This window comes from Silurus aristotelis (assembly GCF_946808225.1).
Source record: "Silurus aristotelis genome assembly, chromosome: 18".
In the NCBI taxonomy this organism is placed as follows: domain Eukaryota; kingdom Metazoa; phylum Chordata; class Actinopteri; order Siluriformes; family Siluridae; genus Silurus; species Silurus aristotelis.
This window is the reverse complement of record NC_139591.1, coordinates 714333-720452: the sequence shown is the minus strand read 5'-3', so window position 1 is coordinate 720452 and position 6120 is coordinate 714333. Positions and strand designations below refer to the sequence as shown.

Genomic DNA, 6120 nt, shown 5'->3' with positions numbered 1-6120 from the left:
AAAATTGTTAAAAGAAGTCCTACAGGAGCATCAGATGCTCTTATTATTCCTAACTGACGTGTCCTAATTATAATAATGCAGATCTGCAGAACATTAGAGGAGCATTTTCTCCTGAAAGGCGTCGCTGCTGCGTGCAGAGAGACTGCATTAGTGCTCTGGGCATCGGTGAGGAGGTGGGCGGATGTGATGGAGCACTTCAGATGTTGGTGATCTGATCATTTCTCAGGTTCTTCTCTCTCTCTCTCTCTCTCTCTCTCTCTCTCTCTCTCTCTCTCTCTCTCTCGTGTGTGTCCATGACGAGAACAAAATGCACAGCGGCCTCGAGCTCACGATCCGGCGCAGAGTGAATTAAAGGGACGTTCCCACCTAATGGAACAGCGGATAATTGCTCCATCTGATACAAAGAGAGAAACCTGAGGGATAAGAGGGTGTCATTGAACATGTGAAAGGGAATAAAAGCGCTAATCACGAGGTCCCTCTTTTTTTTTCTCAGAGCATTAGTGAAAGGTCGATCTTAATTAGCCTGCTACTTTTAGCCGTCGCTCGATCTTCTCTCCGTCACACCGGGATTGTGTCTTTATGAAAAGGGAGCTGATTTGATTTGAATTAAAGTCCATCAGAGAGGAAAAAAAAGCATAATGACCTATGCAATTGTGTTGCATTATGGGTAATATTCTCCTATAACTGCGAGGAAGAAAAGTTGTTTATGAGACGATGATGAAGAATATTGGATTACAGAAGCTGGAGTTCAAACTTTCTATATTATTATTATTATTATTATTATTATTATCATTATTATTATTATTATTATTATTATAATACCTTTGATGTGGTAGCTACTGAACAAAACCAACAGCTAGATTCTGTCCAGTGTGGGTGCCAAAACTTTGGTTTAGGACCAATAAAAATCCTTCAGTATTTATTGTGGAAAATTACATTATCATATGTAATTATAACTGACTGTTTATGTTATTTTACACAGGACCACACCTACCATCAGTCCCTGCATGTCACATGACCTCATCACATGTCACTCATCGTTCTTTAATTAACACAGGTATTTAAAGCTCACCTCACACCTCACACCTCACCTCATGGAAGGTTTGTGAGATTCCACCTGTGAGTCAACAGGAAGTTGCATCATCTAAATTTCCTGATAAAGAAAATCAAATCTTGTTCATTCTTCTTTCTTGATTTTTTGTTACGTGATCCTGATAAACGACTTCATCAATATAGAAAAGTAAGGATATCGATTATTAGCATTCCTGTAATGTTGTCACATTGCTAGCATGGATGCTAATTAACTGTGTTTAACGTGATTGCTAATTAATTGTATGCTAAATACTCAATCATGTTGTTAATTACAGTGGAAAATTGCAGCAAAGTTTACCAAGAAGCAATAATTTATTTTTAAATAAATCAATAAAAAATGTAGTAAATATTGCCTGAACTCGTGCAAAATAATTTATTATTTAAAAAAAGGGATTATGTACAGGCAAACGGTCTCCATAGCAACTTCAGTTGTTCCCTTTTGGAAAACTAGTGTATCGTGTCATTTCTCTGGCTCTCCCTCTGGTCCTCGGTGTGTTTAGAGTTTAATCTGATCCAGCAGAAACGCTGCTTCGTTTTAACTCTCCAGGAAATCGTGTCTGATCGGTGACGCAAAGCAAACGATCACGGGTCCGAGTGATTGGATTACGGCCAGTCTAATCCGGTTACGGTTGTAATGCATTTCTCCATTAAAGCTCGGCCTCGGCAGATTCTCCCTCCATCACCGGCTCGACGATTAACCGCAGTTTAATCGCAGTTCAGCGCCGTGAACGTTTCAGCTGTCAAACGGAGGGAGAAACACACTCAGAGCTCCAGAGTTACTACTACAGCCAAACTCATGCTTTTCCTCCCATATCACAACAATTCATTAAACAATGACACCTCATACTTTTTAACCATTTATAGTTACATTCAAAGTTGTGGAATGTTAACGAAAACTGCAAAGAAGTGTAACGACTGTGACATCGCAATGACACTGGAGACTCCTTCCTTTAATCGCACCAAAAATATCGCCGTATAAACAATTTCACAATTTTGCTTGATTGTTGATTTTGTGTATCATCCACTGTACAAGTCACTGTGAATGAGCTGTTATTATAGAAAACATATAGTATTATTAGTAGTATTATAGAGTATATACCATATCATTTAACAACTAAACTAAATTAACTAAATATAACTAAATTCAACTAAATTGCATGTAACCACACTACATTTATACATTTTTATTCATTAATATTTCATAAATTTAACTGTATAAACAATTACACAAATTTTCCACCAAACAAATACGTCAATGAGCTGTTACTATAGAAACCATATCATAGAGTTACACATCTAATGCCAGAGCAGCTCTTATTAATCAACAGATTCTAATCTCATCAATCAGAATAAAAAAAACAAAAAAACAAATACGATCTTGTTAAAAATTCAAATTCAATCAACACCATGACAACCTCTAACCCCGCCCCCTAACCTACACCCCAACCTTTAGAAACCTGTACCTAACCCGTGTATCAGCTGATCTTCAGCAGTGAAACTGACGTCTCTGTGCTGCTCTGAGATTCAGATATAAATCGAGACGTATTTTCTCCAAAGCTGCCAGACTTCAGTGACTTTTGAGCGCTTTGTGAGGAAAAAAGCGTTTCACACGTTATCTGTGCTAATTAACACCACGTTGCTCATATTCGAGTCAGACGGGAGTCATCGCCGGCCATCTGTGGAGACGTGGCTCTCTGTCCAACTTCTGTTCTTCCACCAGGTGGAACGTCTCCTTCTGTCCCTCTCGTATTTTAATAACATTTATTTATATAATTATTTCAAAAATGTACAATACCCATGTAGAAAAGTGTTAGATACCAGAGATGACTTTGGAGCTGATTGTGTGAAGATGAAGATAATTTTAATGCTGTTACTTGTTCACTACACTCTTTGAGGAAAAGGTTCTTCATGGGTTCCTGGGATAATTAAAAGCTGTTTCCAAAAACAAACAGATGCCTGGATTGTTTTCTCATCCACATCATCTCTTGTGGTGTTTTATTTTTTGTTCTCTCATGGCTTTAGTGGATCACCTCAGTGTCTACTCCTGTACTGTTTTTGACTTCAGGACCCTTTCTGTTCTATGGTTCTACATAGAACCATTAAGGGTTCCTCCAGAGGAACAACCGAAGAGCCTTTGAGAGTGCACCTGAAAAAGCTCCAGTGGCCAAATCTACAGTCAGGCTCCAAAATGATACGCACTTGTCTAGAACATTATAAAGCAAAATTATTTAAAACACATATTAAAAATAAACTCAAATTATTGGAGTAAATTATTGGAGTAAACAGATTAAACCCCATTCATCAGCCATTTTTTTCTTTTTGAAGATATTCCAAAGTGATTCAGTGTAAAAGAGACGGAACTTTATGTCACAAGCCTTTAATGGAAATAAGAAATCTGCAACCAAGAAGCTTCTGGAACTTCTGTTTATCTCTTCATAAGAAACTTTCATTAAATATTAGTTGTAAGAATTTTATTTAGATAAAATGACTGTAATAAAGCCATTTGTGACTTCTTGCGAGTGTGAATATAAAACTATGCAACAAAACCATTTGTTTAATCGCAAAATAATATTTACTGCATGTTATTTATTTCCATAAAGGGTGCCATTAATTTTGTACACTGACTCACCTGGGGTCTGGATTATTTCCGTTCAATTTCATCTCTTTGGGGTGAAAATTTAAGCGCCCCTCTGTGAAGTTCCCCTTGGCCCAACTCGTCTCTGGTGGTCTGAGTGTGAAGATGATGATGATGATAAATTCTTCTGATTTGATGAATTGCTGAAGATTATAAGTGAAGATTACAGAGATACAGGACAGACAGAAGACACCGGTGTGTGTGTGTGTGTGTGTGTGTGTGTGTGTGTGTGGGTGTGTGTGTGTGTGTGTGTGCGCGCGTTTGTGTGTGTGTGTGTGTGTATGTGTTCTTGTAAGTTCTTGTATGTTTTTCCAACTTATTTCTGCATTAAACTCTAACCAAGATAGGAACTGAAGAAACATCTGAGCACACTTACCCTAAGAACGCTCAGAGAACTCATTTGAGCTGATTGCTAGGATTCTGTCACTTTATAACATTATGGACACCTGACCATGAGATGCCATGTGCTTCTTACTGAACATCTTATTCTACATTTATTCTACATGTTTCTGTTATATTAACCTTCACTCTTCTGGGAAGATGTTCTCCAAGATTTTGTGTGAGATTTGTGCAGATTCATTCAGTCACAAGGGTGGTACTGATGTAGGTGAGGTGAGGAGCCCTGGGTTGCAGGATGGATTCTGGGGCCATAATTTGATAATAAAATCAGTCTTAAAAATAGTACTGATATACAAAACAAATTCAGAACAAAATGTCAAGTGACAGATGTGACAGATGTGACATCTCCTCCGCCTGTTCTTTTGAACTTATTTGGTTAAAAGTAGTTCCAGTTTACTTTGGAGTTTTGGAGTTTCCATGTACCATCATTCTTAACTGTACAGATGTTTTCCCTTGTCACAGCTGGTAGTTTTGTACTAAACTAATTGTAGGCAAGCATATATTTATAGCAGCAACCATTTAAATATAAATATATTTTACCTTTAGCTAAATATCGCCCTCTGCTGGAGTGGATTGGTCAGTACAGGATAGATAGATAGATAGATAGATAGATAGATAGATAGATAGATAGATAGATAGATAGATAGATAGATAGATAGATAGATAGATAGATAGATAGATAGATAGATAGATAGAACATAAAAAATAAGTATTTTAGCTTTTTGCCTTAATAGGTTTCCATGGCATCACCAGCATAATCACATGACTGTATCTGACGTGCATAATAACACACACACATACACACACACACACACACACACACACACACACACACACACACACACACACACGACACATTTAAACACACACACACACACACACACACACACACACACACACACACACACACACACACACACACGACGCAATTTCACACACATCATCTCACATCTGGGTGTTTAGCTGTAACTCACAGCCCTGACCACTAGATGGCTCTAATAACTGCACTCCTATTGTTCTCAGTGATCGTTTGGGTTTTGGATCTGATCTTCTTCCTGCTTTTTAAAGGATCAGTTTGTTAAAAAAAATAAATACTCAGTGTCCCTTTAACCCAAAACATATTAAATCGGTCTCCAAACTAAAAACAGTATTTGTGTAACTATAAACGGATAAAAAGTTTACCATGTTGTTCTGTAATGAAGAAAAGAACTTTGATGGTTAATAAACTGTTGTGGTGAAAGAGGAATAAAACACTCACTCACTCTTCATCACATCATTTTCCTGCATCTGAAGGACACACAGATGGTTATTACATGTGTGTGATGTTCCTTGTGGTGGCGTGGAGGTTTCTCAGACTCCAGACGGGTGGAGTTTTGGTCTAATTTGAACTTCAAGGCTGCTATCAGGTGAGAATTAGAAGTTTTCCAGCACAGGATCGATTACAGACACTGAGCAGGGCAGAGGCCCACGAACCCATCAGACTGCAGGTCCAAAGATCTGAGAGAAAACCAGCCAGGAAAAAGGAAATATGTGATGATTGTGTCATAATATTAACAGTGATTCCAACTGTAGCTTCATTTGTTTTTCTCTGTATCTCTTTTTTCTCTCCATCTCTCTCTTCATCTCTCTCTATCCATTTGTCTCTCTTATCATCTGTCTCTTTCTCATATATATGTCTTTTTTCTCCTGATCTCTCTCTTTTACCTGCCTGTCTCCATTTCTATTTCTGCATCTGTCTCTCTCCGTCTGCCTCTTTCTCTCTCTCTCTTTTCATTTTTTCGTCCTGCCTCTGTCTCTTTTTTCATCTGTGTCTCTCTCTGTCTGTCTTTCTCTAGATTATGTCTCTCTTTCATCTTTGTCTTTTTCCTCCTGTATCCCTTTATCTTTGTCTCTCTCTCTCTCTCTCTCTCTCTCTCTCTCTTCTTTTTTGTCGTTTAGCTCTGAGGGTGTGAGACGGTGTGTTAGCGTCGACTCGGCTGAGACCTGTGTGGATA

General features: G+C 38.1%; 1 long non-coding RNA gene across 1 annotated transcript; it reads right to left on the bottom strand.

Moving 5' to 3' along the window:
* Nucleotides 1-1486: 1486 nt before the first annotated feature.
* On the bottom strand, nucleotides 1487-5889 carry LOC310740650. Its single transcript, XR_014537701.1, has 3 exons — nucleotides 5389-5889; nucleotides 3722-3820; nucleotides 1487-1829 (listed from the first exon to the last, which is right to left on the bottom strand). It is a non-coding gene; the product is annotated as an uncharacterized lncRNA (long non-coding RNA).
* Nucleotides 5890-6120: the final 231 nt, after the last annotated feature.